This window comes from Hyperolius riggenbachi, chromosome 4, assembly GCF_040937935.1.
Source record: "Hyperolius riggenbachi isolate aHypRig1 chromosome 4, aHypRig1.pri, whole genome shotgun sequence".
NCBI classification, from domain to species: domain Eukaryota; kingdom Metazoa; phylum Chordata; class Amphibia; order Anura; family Hyperoliidae; genus Hyperolius; species Hyperolius riggenbachi.
In genome coordinates this window covers 440,219,264-440,235,887 of record NC_090649.1, presented here as the reverse complement: position 1 = coordinate 440,235,887, position 16,624 = coordinate 440,219,264, and the positions used below count along the sequence as shown (strand labels likewise).

Here is a 16,624-nt window from a genome sequence, read left to right as displayed (position 1 = left end):
TGGAAGAATTCAAGCGATTAGAATGACCCTTCTCCCTCGTCTCCTATACCTGTTTAGGACCTTACCGGTTTTAGTAACCAAAACTTCTCTTAAAGACCTACAACGTGCCATTTTCAGGTTCATAACAAACAATAAACGGGCGAGAATAAATCAAAAAACAATGTACCGTATTTTTCGGACCATAAGACGCACTTTTTCTCCCCCCAAAATGGGGGGGGGAAAGTCCCTGCGTCTTATGGTCCAAAGGTGCCCAACAAAGGTGGTTTATGGTGCCCTGCATCGTCCTCCCCGTGTTGTGTCTCCGTCTCCATTGTCCTCCTTGCTTATGTCTCTGCCCACCTGTGTTGCCCGCCCCCATCTCACTTGTCCGCAATGTCCAGCTGCCTGTCACATCCCCCTGCCGCGTTACAGGCATATGTGTCCTGCGTCCCCTGATTATATAAACCGCTGTGTATGAAGGAAAGATCGATACCAAACAGCTAATGACGCGGCAGGAGTCCCACGCCGAGATGAGAAGCCCCGCATTAGTTACCGATCACCGGGACTCGCTTCAGCTTGATCCAGCGCTGTGCAGCCAATCAGGCGTGGGAGCTGCATCACGTTCATCCAATCACCGCCGCCTGCTATTCTGACTGGAAGCGCTAGTGATTGGCCTCCGGGATCATCGCTTCCAGTCAGAATAGCAGGCGGCGGTGATTGGATGAGCGTGATGCAGCTCCCACGCCTGATTGGCTGCACAGCGCTGGATCAAGCTGAAGCGAGTCCCGGTGATCGGTAACTAATGCGGGGCTTCTCATCTCGGCGTGGGACTCCTGCCGCGTCATTAGCTGTTTGGTAAGTATCGATCTTTCCTTCATACACAGCGGTTTATATAATCTGGGGACGCAGGACACATATGCCTGTAACGCGGCAAGGGGATGTGACAGGCAGCTGGACATTGCGGACAAGTGAGATGGGGGCGGGCAACACAGGTGGGCAAAGACATAAACAAGGAGGACATTGGGGACAGCAATATGAGGACAGGTGACACCAGGTTGGATGACACAGGAGGGGAGAGACATAAGGGAGGACATTGGGGACAGCAATATGAGGACAGGTGACACCAGGTTGGATGACACAGGAGGGGAGAGACATAAGGGAGGAGGACATTGGGGACAGCAATATGAGGACAGGTGACACCAGGTTCGATGACACAGGAGGGTAGACACATAAGGAAGGAGGACATTGGGGACAGGCATACGAGGACAGGTGACACAGGGGGACAGGTGGCACCAGGTTGGCTGACATGGGAGGGCAGAGCCTTGGAGGAAGGAAACCATTAAAAACGTGACACAGGGGGGCAGGTAACACAGCAGGGCAGAGGAAACACAGGGACAGAGGAGGACATGGAGAGTAAAGAGACACAGGGTGACAGACAATGAGACTGGATGACATGGGGCAAAGGCAGACACGGGAACAGACTAGAGGAGACACAATAGGGACAGAGAACACAAAATCTACAAGGGGAAATCGAGGGGAGAACCTCCACAAGATGCCCCTGCACCATGGATGCACCAGGTTTAGCATATTTTTTTTTCCCCTGGATTTTGACCTCTAAACCTAGGTGCGTCTTATGGTCCGAAGCGTCTTATGGTCCGAAAAATACGGTACATGAACAGAAGCAGGGGTGGATTGGGAGTCCCAGATCTATTTAGTTACTACAGGGCCTCGCAACTAGCCCAAATAGCCCAGATACACGCTGAATACAACCCCCCTTTGTGGGCTGAAATAGAAAATGGCTTATTACAACCCATCACATTTCAAGCATTGCAATGGTCGCCTCGCGTATCTCCATCTAGCTATCAAAAACTGTCCCCGCTAACAGCACATTCCTTATCAATTTGGAACAGACTCAAAACTCAGAAAGAATTGCAGTCAATTATCCCCCCTCAGATCCCCCTGTTTGGCAACCCCAATTCCCCCCCCTGGTTTGGAGCGGGGAGCGCTCGGATGGTGGAGGGGAAAGAGGTCATGTTACTCTCAAAAATTTTCTAATAAATGATAAGCTACCCACTTGGGAGCAATTTAAAGCGGCTATTTCCTTCCCGCCCTCTGAGTACTTCCATGCTATCCAGATCTATCACTTCATAAAATCGATCTGTCCCAACAATGTCACACTCCCACCCAGGACCACATATGAAGCCTGGTGTGCCCTACACCCCCTAGAAGGAGGCCTTATTTCTTATATTTATTCTTTGCTTTCCCAACCAACAGAATTTATAAAAACCCGAACAATGGGAAAGGGACCTAGGCACCACCTTAACTATTAAACTTTGGTCCAATTGTTGCTTAACCACCCTGGCGTTCTATTAAGATCGCCAGGGCAGCTGCATGAGGGTTTTTTTTAAATAAAAAAAAAAATATTTCATGCAGCCAACTGAAAGTTGGCTGCATGAAAGCCCACTAGATGGCGCTCCGGAGGCGTTCTTCTGATCGCCTCCGGCGCCCGGAATAAACAAGGAAGGCCGCAATGAGCGGCCTTCCTTGTTTTGCTTAGATCGTCGCCATAGCGACGAGCGGAGTGACGTCATGGACGTCAGCCGACGTCCTGACGTCTGCCGCCTCCGATCCAGCCCTTAGCGCTGGCCGGAACTATTTGTTCCGGCTGCGCAGGGCTCAGGCGGCTGGGGGGACCCTCTTTCGCCGCTGCTCGCGGCGGATCGCCGCAGAGCGGCGGCGATCGGGCAGCACACGCGGCTGGCAAAGTGCCGGCTGCGTGTGCTGCTCTTTATTTCAGGTAAATCGGCCCAGCAGGGCCTGAGCGGCACCCTCTGGCGGTAATGGACGAGCTGAGCTCGTCCATACCGCTAAGGTGGTTAACACTTACAAAAGGGAGTAGCTATTTTTCCCACATCGAAACCAATTACAAAATACTACATAGAACTTATGTAACCCCCATCAAAATGCATGCAATATCACAGACCAACTCCCACCTATGTTTTAGAGGCTGTGGTTTGCCCAGAACTATTGACCATATTTGGTGGTTTTGCCCCATAGTAAAAAAATACTGGTCCCAAGTTACTACCTTTCTGAGCACAGCTCTTGAAAAGTCTCTTTCTCCAGACCCCTTGCTCTTACTTTTAGGAGATAAACCTCCTGGATGGAGTTATCCTCAGCACAGGCTCTCCCAACACATAGCCAAGGCAGCTAGACTCCACATCGCACGCCAATGGAGACATCCAACACTGTCGATAGATCTCACTGATCATATCATTACTGACATGTTAATTTCTGAACGAACTCTGGCTATTATTAATGACACCACAGATGCCTTCACTAGAACCTGGCAGCCTTGGCTCTCCTGCTCTCACACGATAGGTCTTCGCTCCTGTGCCCTTTCTTTCTGAAGCAAAACTCTGCAGTGCCTGTGACGGGCCTGTGTACCAACCCGGACATTAAAGCTAAAATATATGACTGTAACTAACCAAAATTGTATATTTGATATACTGCTATTCTTGTAAGTGGACTGTGTTCCCACTTTTCTATACTGTTTTAGTTATACTGTGCCCTATGTTAAGGGCTTATGAAAAGCAACTCTGTAATCAACCGATTATTTCAATAAAATACTTTTGAAACTAAAAATACGGGGACTGCTTTATTGAAGCAGCACAAGTAACTAATTTTGATTGGTTTATTTCATTTTTGTGGACTAAGCACAGCTATTACTGTATATATACATTATTTTTAATGACTAATATCTGAGAAATAGAACATTTTATCATATTTTCTATTTTAATCACAGTTACAAATTCATTCGGAGTCGGTGCATTTTTTCCCGACTCCGACTCCAGGCACCCAAAATTACTCAGACTCCACGACTCCGACTCCACAGCCCTGCTTACCTCCCCAGTAGACCAAACAGACAAAATTCTGTTATTTCTTGCAAAAAAATAGCATTTAAAGAGAATCTGAAGCGAGAATAAATCTCGCTGATTCTCTTATATATAGCAGGGGAATGTTTGCCCCTGCTAAAACGCCACTATACTGCCGCTGAACGGGGGTCCCTTACCCCCCAAATCCCCTCCATGCAGCGCGGGATCACTTCCTGGTGAGGCAGGGCTAACGGCTATAGCCTTGCCTCTCAGCGCGTCTGTCAGCGCTGATCGCCGCCTCTCCCTGCCCCTCTCAGTCTGCGTTCACTGAGAGGGGCGGGGAGAGGCGGAGATCCGCCGCTGAGAGGCAGGGCTGCGGCTATTAGCCTTGCCTCCAGCAGCAGCAAAATCCACGACCAAGCTGGTAGTGGATTTTGCAGAGGGAGATTTGGGGGGTAAGGGACCCCCATTTAGCGGCGGTATAGCGACGTTTTAGCAGGGGCAAACATGCCCCTGCTATATATAAGAGAATTAGCTAGATTTATTCTCGCTTCAGATTCTCTTTAATAGGTAATAGGCTCCTCCATAGCCTTGTCCCTTTTCCTTTACTCTATCCTCCTCGGTATATTTCTTAGTCCTGTTTTAATAAGTTCATTTACTTTTTTGTCAAGGGAATTCCATCCCAAGTCTGTCCCTCCTCCCCTCTCTTCGTAGAAACCATGCACACTGCTTGTGTACACCTAAGTCACATGCCTGTGTCGCTCTCAATACCCACAGTGTAGCCCAGAATTTAGGTTGATCCTTACGGGTGACTTACTGAATGTGTGCATGCACATAGTAAGTCATAGGTAGTGGCAGATAGTGGGTGAAAAGTAGTGGTACACAGTACGTGGAGGGTAGAGGCAGATTGTGATTGGCATGTAGTGACAGGGGACAACTAGTGGCACAGTGGGTAGCGGTATTAGCAGTTGCGGGTGGTGACAAGTAGTGACAGGTAATAGTTGGTGGGTGCTAGTGACAGATAGTGGGTGATAGCTGGATGAAAGGTAGTACATGGTGGCTGGGTGGCAGAAAGTGCAGGCATCTGGTAATGACAGGTGGTGACTGGTGGTAGCAGATAGCGGGTAGTGACAGCTAGTTGGTGGAAGCTGGGTGACAGGTAGTGTGTGGTGACTGGGTGGCAGATAGTACAGGTAGCTGGTAGCGACAGACCGTGGGTAGTGGTGACAGCTAGTGGGTTGTGTTTGCAGGTAGCTGGGTGACAGCAAGTGGATGGTGGTGGCAGGTAGTGGGTAGTGACAGCTAGTGGGTGGTAGGTGGGTGACAGGTAGTGAGTGATGGTGACAGGTCGCATGTAGTGACAGCTAGTGGGTGGTAGCTGGGTGACAGGCAGTGGGTGGTGGTGGCGGCAGGTAGTGACAGCTAGTGGGTGGTGGCAGGTAGCGGGTAGTGACAGCTTTTGGGGTTGGTAGCTGGGTGACAGGTAGTGGGTGGTGGTAGCAGCATGTAGCTGGGTGACAGGTAGTGGGTGTTGGTGGCAGGTAGCTAGATGACAGGTAGTGGGTGGTGATAGCAGGTATTCAGAGCTAGTGGGTGGTAGCTGGGTGACAGGCAGTGGGTGGTGGTGGCAGGTAGCTGGGTGACAGGCAGTGGGTGGTGGTGGCAGGTAGTGACTGCGAGTGGGTGGTAGATGGGTGACAGGCAGTGGGTGGTGGTGGCAGGTAGTGACAGCTAGTGGGTGGTAGATGGGTGACAGGGTGGCAGTGGCAGGTAGCAGGTAGTGACAGCTAGTGGGTGGTAGCTGGGTGACAGGCAAGTGGGTGTTTGTGGCAGGTAGCTGGGTGACAGGTAGTAGCAGGTATCGGGTAGTGACAGCTAGTTTGTGGTAGCTGGGTAACAGGTAGTGGGTGGTGGTGGCGGCAGGTAGCAGGTAGTGACAGCTAGTTGGTGGTAGCTGAGAAACAGGCAGTGGGTTTTTGTGACAGGTAGTGGGTGGTGGTGGCAGGTAGCTGGGTGACAGCTAGTGAGTGGTGGTGGTGGCAGGTAGCGGGTAGTGACAGCTAGTGGGTGGTAGCTGGGTGACAGGTAGTGGGTGGAGGTGGCAGGTAGCTGGTAGTGACAGCTAGTTGGTGGTAGCTGAGTGACAGGTAGTGGGTGGAGGTGGCAGGTAGCTGGGTGACAGGTAGTGGTGGCAGGTAGCAGGTAGTAAAAGCTAGTGGGTGGTAGCTGGGTGACAGGCAGTGGGTGTTTGTGGCAGGTAGCTGGGTGACAGGTAGTGGGTGGTGGTGGCAGGTAGCGGGTAGTGACAGCTGGTTGGTGGTAGCTGAGTGACAGGTAATGGGTGGAAGTGGCAGGTAGTGGGTAGTGACAGCTAGTTGGTGGTAGCTGGGTGACAGGCAGTGGGTGTTTGTGGCAGGTAGCTGGGTGACAGGTAGTGGATGGTGGTAGCAGGTAGTGACAGCTAGTGAGTGGTGATGGCAGGTAGCTAGGTGACAGGTAGTGGGTGGTGGTGGCAGGTAGTAAGTAGTGAAAGCTAGTGGGTGATGGTGGTGGGTAGTGACAGCTAGTGGGTGTTAGCTTGGTGATCGGTAGTAGGTGATGGTGGCAGGTAGTGGGTAGTGGCTGATGGCAGATAATACAGTGGCTGGGTAGTGGGTAGTTAAAGCTAGTGACAGGATGGGTGAAAAGTAGAGAGATAAGAGATGATATGTATCAGGCTGGAGGTGGCATAAACTTACCTTTCCTTGGTGGTAAGGGTGGAAGGATTGGCATTCACCAGTGTGCCAGGCAGCTGCAAAGATAGAGCCCAGGGGCGCTGTTGCAGGGAGATGGAAGGATGAAGCGAGTAGTACACGTGCAATGGATCCAGACAAAGTAAGTATTTGTTTACCCCCGCTGCTGTTCGAGCACCCACTGTTGCATCTCACCCCAGCCACTGTATCTCCCCTCCACTTGGCTACTTCGACTGTGGGCATCTATCCCTGGCTACCTAAACTGGCAGCACCTATTCCTGGCTACCTGTACTGGCTGCACCGATTCCTGGCTACCTATACTGGCTGCACCTATTCTCCTACCAAACTAATAAGCACCTTATGTTAACTATACTTGGCCATAAGATTCGTGGAAGCTGTAATGGCTTCTGCCCATAGCAGTCGGATGTGATCACTATGGCTACAGCTCGAGGACCCAACTTTGTATAGATGCATTAAAATGTCGCTTACCAATGCATCTATATAGCACTGGGGTTCCCTTCCCAACCAATTGAATGCAATCACTTCAGAAGCACAGGCTGGCAATAATGGTACGCTACAGGTCCAACTAACGATGAAATATGACATTTAATGTATTTTTTTAACCCTCCGGATCCAAATAATGTATTTTGATGTGTTTTAAAACTGTGGCACTTGTCTTGTAAAAGTTAGAAAGGTGTAAAAATGAAATAATGTGTCATTTTTGCGTTTACGCCTAATTAGTTTTCCCAGGTGTATATTTATTAAATGTGTCTGCTGGGAACAGTAGTACACCGCTCACCCGCCACTGTATAGCATTGTGCTCTGACTCGCTGCTGGGAACAGTAGTACACCGCTCACCCACACTATATAGCATTGTGTTTACTGCCACTCTGTGTACACCGCTCACCCAGCACTATATAGCATTGTGTTTACTGCCACTCTGTGTCTGCTGGGAACAGTAGTACACCGCTCACCCGCCACTGTATAGCATTGTGCTCTGTGTCGCTGCTGGGAATAGTGGTACACCGCTCACCCACCACTGTATAGCATTGTGCTCTGACTCGCTGCTGGGAACAGTAGTACACCGCTCACCCACACTATATAGCATTGTGTTTACTGCCACTCTGTGTACACCGCTCACCCAGCACTATATAGCATTGTGTTTACTGCCACTCTGTGTCTGCTGGGAACAGTAGTACACTGCTCACCCGCCACTGTATAGCATTGTGCTCTGTGTCGCTGCTGGGAATAGTGGTACACCGCTCACCCACCACTGTATAGCATTGTGCTCTGACTCGCTGCTGGGAACAGTAGTACACCGCTCACCCACACTATACAGCATTGTGTTTACTGCCACTCTGTGTACACCGCTCACCCAGCACTATATAGCATTGTGTTTACTGCCACTCTGTGTCTGCTGGGAACAGTAGTACACCGCTCACCCGCCACTGTATAGCATTGTGCTCTGACTCGCTGCTGGGAACAGTAGTACACCGCTCACCCACACTATATAGCATTGTGTTTACTGCCACTCTGTGTACACCGCTCACCCAGCACTATATAGCATTGTGTTTACTGCCACTCTGTGTCTGCTGGGAACAGTAGTACACCGCTCACCCGCCACTGTATAGCATTGTGCTCTGACTCGCTGCTGGGAACAGTAGTACACCGCTCACCCACACTATATAGCATTGTGTTTACTGCCACTCTGTGTCTGCTGAGAACAGTAGTACACCGCTCACCCACACTATATAGCATTGTGTTTACTGCCACTCTGTGTACACCGCTCACCCAGCACTATATAGCATTGTGTTTACTGCCACTCTGTGTCTGCTGGGAACAGTAGTACACCGCTCACCCGCCACTGTATAGCATTGTGCTCTGACTCGCTGCTGGGAACAGTAGTACACCGCTCACCCACACTATATAGCATTGTGTTTACTGCCACTCTGTGTCTGCTGGGAACAGTAGTACACCGCTCACCCGCCACTGTATAGCATTGTGCTCTGACTCGCTGCTGGGAACAGTAGTACACCGCTCACCCACCACTGTATAGCATTGTGTTTACTGCCACTCTGTTTACACTGCTCACCCAGCACTATATAGCATTGTGTTTACTGCCACTCTGTGTCTGCTGGGAACAGTAGTACACCGCTCACCCGCCACTGTATAGCATTGTGCTCTGTCTCGCTGCTGGGAACAGTAGTACACCGCTCACCCACACTATATAGCATTGTGTTTACTGCCACTCTGTGTCTGCTGGGAACAGTAGTACACCGCTCACCCGCCACTGTATAGCATTGTGCTCTGACTCGCTGCTGGGAACAGTAGTACACCGCTCACCCACACTATATAGCATTGTGTTTACTGCCACTCTGTGTACACCGCTCACCCAGCACTATATAGCATTGTGTTTACTGCCACTCTGTGTCTGCTGGGAACAGTAGTACACCGCTCACCCGCCACTGTATAGCATTGTGCTCTGTGTCGCTGCTGGGAATAGTGGTACACCGCTCATCCACCACTGTATAGCATTTCTGTACTGCCACTGTACTGCTGCCAGTCAGCGTGTACTTTAAGGATAAGTGAAATGAGGAAGAAATCCGGTGAAAGAGGGAGGGGCAAGGGAAGAGGTGTTTCCCCTGACGGTTCACGTACAGGCCACAGGGGAGCACCCAAGAAAACCCACTCAATACCGCCCATGTTGTCCAGGACAACAACCCTCACAAATCCAAAAGAACAGGACCAGATAATTACTTGGATGACCTCTCAAGCGTCAGCAGTGGGTTAAGCAGCACCAGCACATCACGCACGAGGTCCGAGTCCTCAGCCAGTTACAAGGAGCCAGTGGGCACAAAGCTGACACAACCGGCAGCGACACCACGCACACAACTGCCAGATAACCAGTCCGAAGAATTACCTCAGGACACAATGGGGTATTCGCAGGAGCTATTCCCAGCCCAACAAACTTCCACCTTTGAAAGGCCAATGGAACAGCCAGAAATGTTGTGCCCGGATTCACAACCATTAACTGTGGGAAATGCACCGCGCACTGAAATACAAGGCGAGTCCGAGGACTTTGAAACCCAAATCCCAGAGCAAGTTGGGCAGGAGGAGTTTCAATTGCAGGAGGTCGGCCGAGAAGATCTGGAAGACGACGTTGGAGTGAGCTGCGCAGAGGTTGTTCTGGGGAGCTCTACTCCACGGCGGCGGCCCCCCACAATGACATATGACGAGTTTGAGGAGAATGAAGAGGAGGGTCTGGACAATGTGGACACAGACCCAGATTTTGTATGTGAAGGAGAACATCGCCGTCGTAGCAGCACAGATGAGTCTGTTGAAGAACCCACTGCTGCACGAGTCCGCCTTGTGCCACAAGGTGGGCGGCGCGAAATTTCAGGCACCACAAGTGTGAAAGTTCCTTTGAGACGCAAAAGAGGCGCAAACAGAAATCGCCAGCAAGGCAGGTGCTCCAAAGTCTGGGCTTTCTTTGAAGACTGCACTGAGGATGGTACCATGGCGATTTGCAAGGTGTGCAAGACCCGCCTGAGCAGGGGGAAAAGTATTAACAACCTCTCCACCACCAGCATGAGCCGCCACATGGTATCCAAACATCCCACTCTGTGGGCAAACGCGGCAGGACAGGGTACCAGCAACACTGCCTCCCTTGGGTTCACCAGACTCACCACCAGACCCTCCTCAGCAGCAGCAGTAGCCCAGCCATTGCGTGGTTCACAACAACATTCACAAACATCAGACGACGCTGACACTGTCACTTTCCGGACTAGTGCTCTTGAGGTCTCCCAGTGTTCATCAAACACAACAACCAACAGCCCTTCAGTGTGCAGCCCTACGGTTCAGTTGTCTGTCTCGGAGATGTTTGAGCGCAAGAGGAAATTTCCAGCAAATGACCCCTGGGCCGTGGCAGTAACAGCCAGCATAGCCAAGCTTCTGGCCTGCGAAATGCTGCCATATCGAGTGGTGGAGACAAACAGCTTCAAGGGCATGATGTCAGTGGCCATCCCACGTTACGTGGTTCCCAGCCGCTACCACTTTGCACGCTCTGCAGTGCCTGAGTTGCATGAGCACGTGGTCAGCAAAATAACCCGAAGCTTAAAGAATGCCGTTGCCTGCAAGGTTCACCTCACCACTGACACCTGGACGAGTGTGTTCGGCCAGGGTCGATACATCTCCCTTACCGCGCACTGGGTGAACCTTGTGGAGCCTGGCAGCGATTCCTCACCTGCTACGGCGCGGGTGTTGCCCACGCCGCAAACAGCTGCACCGCCGTCCCTCCCACTGGATAACAACAGCAGCACCTACCTCTCTGACTCCTTCTCCTCCAACGCATCTCAAAGCTGTACCTCATCCGGAAACGCTAACCCAGCAGCAGTAGGATCGTGGAAGCAGTGCAGCACAGCTGTTGGCATGCGTCAGCAAGCGTTGCTGAAGCTGATCTGCCTTGGGGATAAGCAGCACACAGGGGAGGAAATTTGGAGGGGAATAAAGGAACAGACGGATTTGTGGCTGGCACCGCTGGACCTGAAACCGGGCATGGTTGTGTGTGATAATGGGAGTAATCTCATTCGCGCTTTAAGGTTGGCTAAGCTGACACACATCCCTTGCCTGGCGCACGTGATGAACCTAGTAGTTCAGCGGTTCCTGAAGACATACCCAGGCGTGGCCGATCTTCTGTTGAAGGTGCGACGAATGGCCAAACATTGTTGAAATTCCAGTACTGCTTCGGGGGCACTCGCCAAGATGCAGGAGCGCTTCAATCTCCCCCACCATCACTTGCTGTGTGATGTCCCTACGCGCTGGAATTCTACGCTGCACATGCTAGCCCGCTTTTGCGAGCAGAAGAGTGCAGTGGTCCAGTACATGACGGCGCAGTATTGAGGCGCGTCCGGACAGCTGCCAAGCTTCTGTGGATCCGATTGGGCCAACATGTTGGACCTCTGCCATGTCCTCCAAAATTTTGAGCAATCCACGTTGCTTGTGAGCAGTGACAACTCTTCAGTCAGCATTACCATACCACTGCTGTGTTTACTGAAGAGGTCAATGTTGAAAATCAAGGAAACCGCTGTCATGATGCAACTGGGGGAATCTGAAGGAGAAAACGATCAGCGTGATGGTACCAACATCAGGCCATCTGCCTCAGGAAACGCTGGCCCCAGCAGCTATGATGAAGAAGAGGAGGAGGAACAGCTGGAGTTGGAGCAGGAATTTCATGCCACCACTGACGATGGCCAGAGCGGTGCACGTTGGACTTCCACAATTCAGCGCGAATGGTCAGCAGAAGCAGACCAGGAAGAAGGTGACGACTATGATGCATCACAACAATCACAACGCCCACAAGAGGATGATGATGGTTCTGGCAGGACTCTGGCACACATGGCTCAATTCATGCTAGACTGCATTGAACGCGACCCACGCATTGTGCGCATTCAGGACAACAACCAATTACTGGGTTTATACCCTTCTGGATCCACGGTACAAACACAATGTTCCAAAACTGCTTGAAGAAAGAGTCAGACAGGTCAAAATGGAAGAATACCAGCAGGCCCTTGTGGAGACTTTAGAGAGGAGATTGACATCCTCCCCCTCCTCTAGCCAGTTGTACGCCGACAGACTGACTTCCGCAAACCCAGGACGACCAGGAGGGCAGCAAACAACACAAGCCGCAGCTAGTGCCCAAAAGGGAATGGTATCGGCAGTGTCCTTGGAGTGGGAAAATTTTCTGACACCCATGCAGCAGCCCACAGAACAGCAAGCGTGCAGATCCACCTCCAACACCGATCGCCTGGAGAAGATGGTCAAGGACTACATGTCAGATGGCGTAGCTGTGTTGAACAATCCATCTGCACCCTTCAACTATTGGGTATCGAAGCTAGACACCTGGCACGAACTGGCAATGTACGCAATAGAGGTTATGTCGGAACGCTGTTTCAGTGCTGCCGGAGGCATCGTCACAGATCGGCGTATCCGCCTCTCCACAGAAAATGCAGACCGTCTGACTCAAATTAAAATGAATCAATCCTGGATTGGAAACGACTACGCAACACTCCCGGACCCCAACCAAGTAACATGAACAATGAACATCTGTGATGGGTTAGCGTTTCCGGTCCCTGTTTATTGAACCTCTCATCTGTATTACATTTATGACTGCATGGCGGCAAAAAGCATTGCTATATCCGCACGCTTTTTGTCCTCATGCAAGGCCTGGGTTGCGTCTCAAAAAGCGTGGCCTTCTCCTCCTGCGCCTCCTCCTGTTCCATCACGTGTGCTGCTGCTGCTGCTGGGTTAGCGTTTCCGGTCTGTTTATTGAACCTCTCATCTGTATTACATTTATGACTGCATGGCGGCAAAAAGCATTGCTATATCCGCACGCTTTTTGTCCTCATGCAAGACCTGGGTTGCGTCTCAAAAAGCGTGGCCTTCTCCTCCTGCGCCTCCTCCTGTTCCATCACGTGTGCTGCTGCTGCTGCTGGGTTAGCGTTGCCGGTCCCTGTTTATTGAACCTCTCATCTGTATTACATTTATGACTGCATGGCGGCAAAAAGCATGTTACCTGTGCAAAGAAACATGACATTTTCCGCATTTAAAAGACAGTTTTTCCTTTGAAACTTTACAATCAATTTTCTCAAAAACTATAAGCTCTTTTTGCTAAATCTTTTTTTCCTCTTGTACCCACTCCCAAGGTGCACATACCCTGCAATTTGGGGTATGTAGCATGTAAGGAAGCTTTAGAAAGCACGAAAGTTCGGGTCCCCATTGACTTCTATTATGTTCGGAGTTCGGCGCGAACATCCGAACATCGCGGCCATGTTCGGCGAACGTTCGCGAACCCGAACATCCAGGTGTTTGCCCAACACTACAATCAAGCAGCATGCTGAGTTAGTAAATAAGTATGTCACCCATCCTTGTTACCAGCAGCGATTGCACTCCCCTCCATACACTAACGCTGTTAGCTTCCTCTCTAGGCTGAATGGACAAGGTCATGGCTTGATGGCGTCATCAAGCTGGGACTCGATCCATTTGTTATGAAGCCAAAAAGGGTATATACCTTAAGGACCAGTGCACACCACAAACCTCTAGCAAATCTGCAAAACGCTAGAGGTTTTTGAAGCAGATTTCAGAGCAATTCTAGGCATGTTTAGAGACGTTTTCTAAACATGCCTAGCGTTTTTTAAAGCGTTTTTGTGTAGCAGATTACAAATATTGTTACAGTAAAAGCTGTTACTGAACAGCTTCTGTAACAAAAACGCCTGGAAAACCGCTCTGATCTAACGTTTTTCAGAGTTGTTTTCCACTTTCCTATACTTTAACATTGAGGCAGAAACACATCAGAAATGTAAAAAATGCTGCAGCCCCTGAGTTAGAGTTTGTGGTAAAAACGAACTGCTCTGGTGTGCACCATCCCATTCACTTTCATTAGCCAAGCGGTTTTCCCCCTGCAAGCGTTTTAAAAAACATTTCAGAATCGCTCTGGTGTGCATCAGCCCTAACTTACCTGGGGCTTCTTCCAGTCTCTAGAAGTCTGTTTGTCCTATCTGTCTTCTCCTGGGTCCCGCTGTCAGTTCCGAAGTGGATCGCCAACCAATCGCAGCAGGAGCGGGTTCGTGACAGGTGCACACATGCGCAGTAGGCACTACAGGACTGACAGCGGGACCCAGGAGAAGACCGGAGCTGCAGCGAGGGACACGTGGCTTCTAGGGGCTGGGAGAAGCCCAAGGCAAGTACAGCTATATACACTTTAATCACCTCAGATATCCTTTGAGGATAGGAGCACACTAGGCAGTGTGGAAAACCATGAGTTTTCTGCATTGTGTGTTTTTCAATTTTTCGATGCATTTTTGTCTGCGATTGCATTTTTGCTTGTGTTTTGCGTTTTTTTTTTTATATTTTTCCTTTTTCAATGGAGTAAAATACAGTATCATATTTATTTAATGAAAAAGTCATCAAAAACGCATGCAAAAACTAATGATGGTGTTAGCACGCTGTGAAAAGTGGTTGGCGCGAAATTTCACGTGATGACGGTTATCACGCACAAAAATTCACATTCACACATTAACACAAATTTTTAGCGCGTTAACGGTCGCATTTGCACAATAAATCCGCGTTATCGCACAAAGCGAATGTTAATGCTTGAAAAATTCGTGTTAACGCACAAACGCAAATTTTTGTGCGCAATAACTGTTTTTCACGCACAACACGTTTTTCATGCTAAAACACACGAAAAGCCGTGCTAACAGTTAGCACCATTTTGTGAATCAAGCCCATTATGTGTGTTTTATGTGCATTTTTTGAGAAATATGCAGCAAGGTGTGCATTTTAAAAAAAGCACATAAATGTATTTCTTTTTATGCAGCCCATAGATTTTCATTATGGGCAAGAATGCTAGCATTTTCCGCAACACTAGCGATTCTGCCTAGTGTGCTCCTAGCCTAAGGGTTAATGATATTCATGTGTATTCTAATTTTCTTTCATGAAACTTCAACACTGTCCACACATGCAATTGTAGTCATTTTTCATGTTAACTAAAGGGCATCAGTGTTTATTTACAGTTGTGTTACAGTTACCATAGCAACGCAGTCCACAGCTGTTCTCTGGCTTCAGTCTATGATATCAGCAGGGTATTATGTCACAAAGGAGCTCCTCTGATGATGTCACAGTGCACAGTCCTGATAAAAGGCGGAGCACTGAGGGCTTGAGTGGGAGGGATGGAGGGGCGCACTTTGGTGTCTCAGCCTTGGGTGCTGGAGGACCTTGTCCTTGCTCTGGTGGGGTGTCCTTTGGAATCTCCGCCTCTAATGCTGGAGAACCTTGTCCCGGCCCTGGTAGATCCTGATCCGCCTCTGTGAGGCAACCTTTTATTAATGCATAAAACAAAGGAGGAAAGATCTGGGCACAGTCAAAAAAGTGATTTCCTGGTGTAGCAAATAGCATAATCAACATAGCACATGCAGTGCTTGTGCCTGAAATGTACATACGGTGCTGAAGGGGTGAGTGGCTGGAAGGGGTGGAAGCCTAGGAACAGAGCGGCACACTGGCCGTTTCACATCTGGGTCACAGGTGCTAGCAGCCTTTTATTAAAGTGGACCTGAGATAAACTTTTACTCATTGCATAATTGTGTTCCTTTCATATTGTTTATAGGGCATTCCTCAAGCCAAATACTTTTTTGTCTTTGTTTTAATACTCTAATTCCCTATAAACTAAACAAGCCTCCCCCACAGCTTTTCAGAGTGCCTTGGCATTTTCAGACTGTTGCAAAAGCTTATGGGATCTCGGTCTGGGCAGGAGGAGGGGGAGGTGTTACTAGCCAGAGATTTCAGAGGCAGAGGGGAGGAGGAGGGAGAATTAGGTTTTCACAGGCTGAGTGCTGGATATGCAGATCAGCTTGCCTGTGTGTAATGTTTACAAACAACATGGCTGCTGTCATTGTTTCACAGGAAGAAATAATCATATTCTGTTGAAGTTGTTTGCAGCTAGATTTGCTGTGTAAACTATCTAAACTTTAGATAAGATATATAGATAAAAAGTTATTTGCTATAGTTAGTTTTTCATCTCGGATCCGCTCCCAGTGACAGTCTACATCCAGGCTGGAGCATCTTCCTGAATCCCTCAACATTCGGGCCCCTTACTATTGATATAACGTCACTCCACCTGTAACATGGAAACACACTTATCAGCTAATCAGCTTGCACTAATAATGTTTTCTGCTTGTATTTCAGGTTCTGCAATGGATTTGCCAGAAGTTGAGGAAGTTCTGGAAGCAGGTAATATTTTGTTACATTAGAGGACAGCCGTGCCTTCTTGTAACAAGAGGTGTGAAAGCATTTTTCTACAGACCCAGTGTGATCATCTCTGCTCATAATTCTTTCTCTTTCCTTGTTTTACAGAAATTCCAACATGGCTTTTGGTCATCATCATCATCCTAGCAGTCGGCTTGTTAATAGGATTAATTATTGGAGGCTACTACTGGTGACGCACCTAGTAAGTATCTATAATCACTAGCCCTGGGTACACAACCCCTTCCC

General features: G+C 49.4%; 1 protein-coding gene across 1 annotated transcript in view; it reads left to right on the top strand.

Moving 5' to 3' along the window:
• The window catches only part of LOC137570946 (uncharacterized), a 102,144-nt gene that overhangs the window by 38,015 nt on the left and 47,505 nt on the right, over positions 1–16,624 (top strand). Inside the window, exons 2-3 of the mRNA XM_068279635.1 lie at positions 16,319–16,363; positions 16,487–16,580. The gene's annotated coding sequence lies outside the window, so the exon portion shown is untranslated. The remainder of the gene's footprint in view (positions 1–16,318; positions 16,364–16,486; positions 16,581–16,624) is intronic.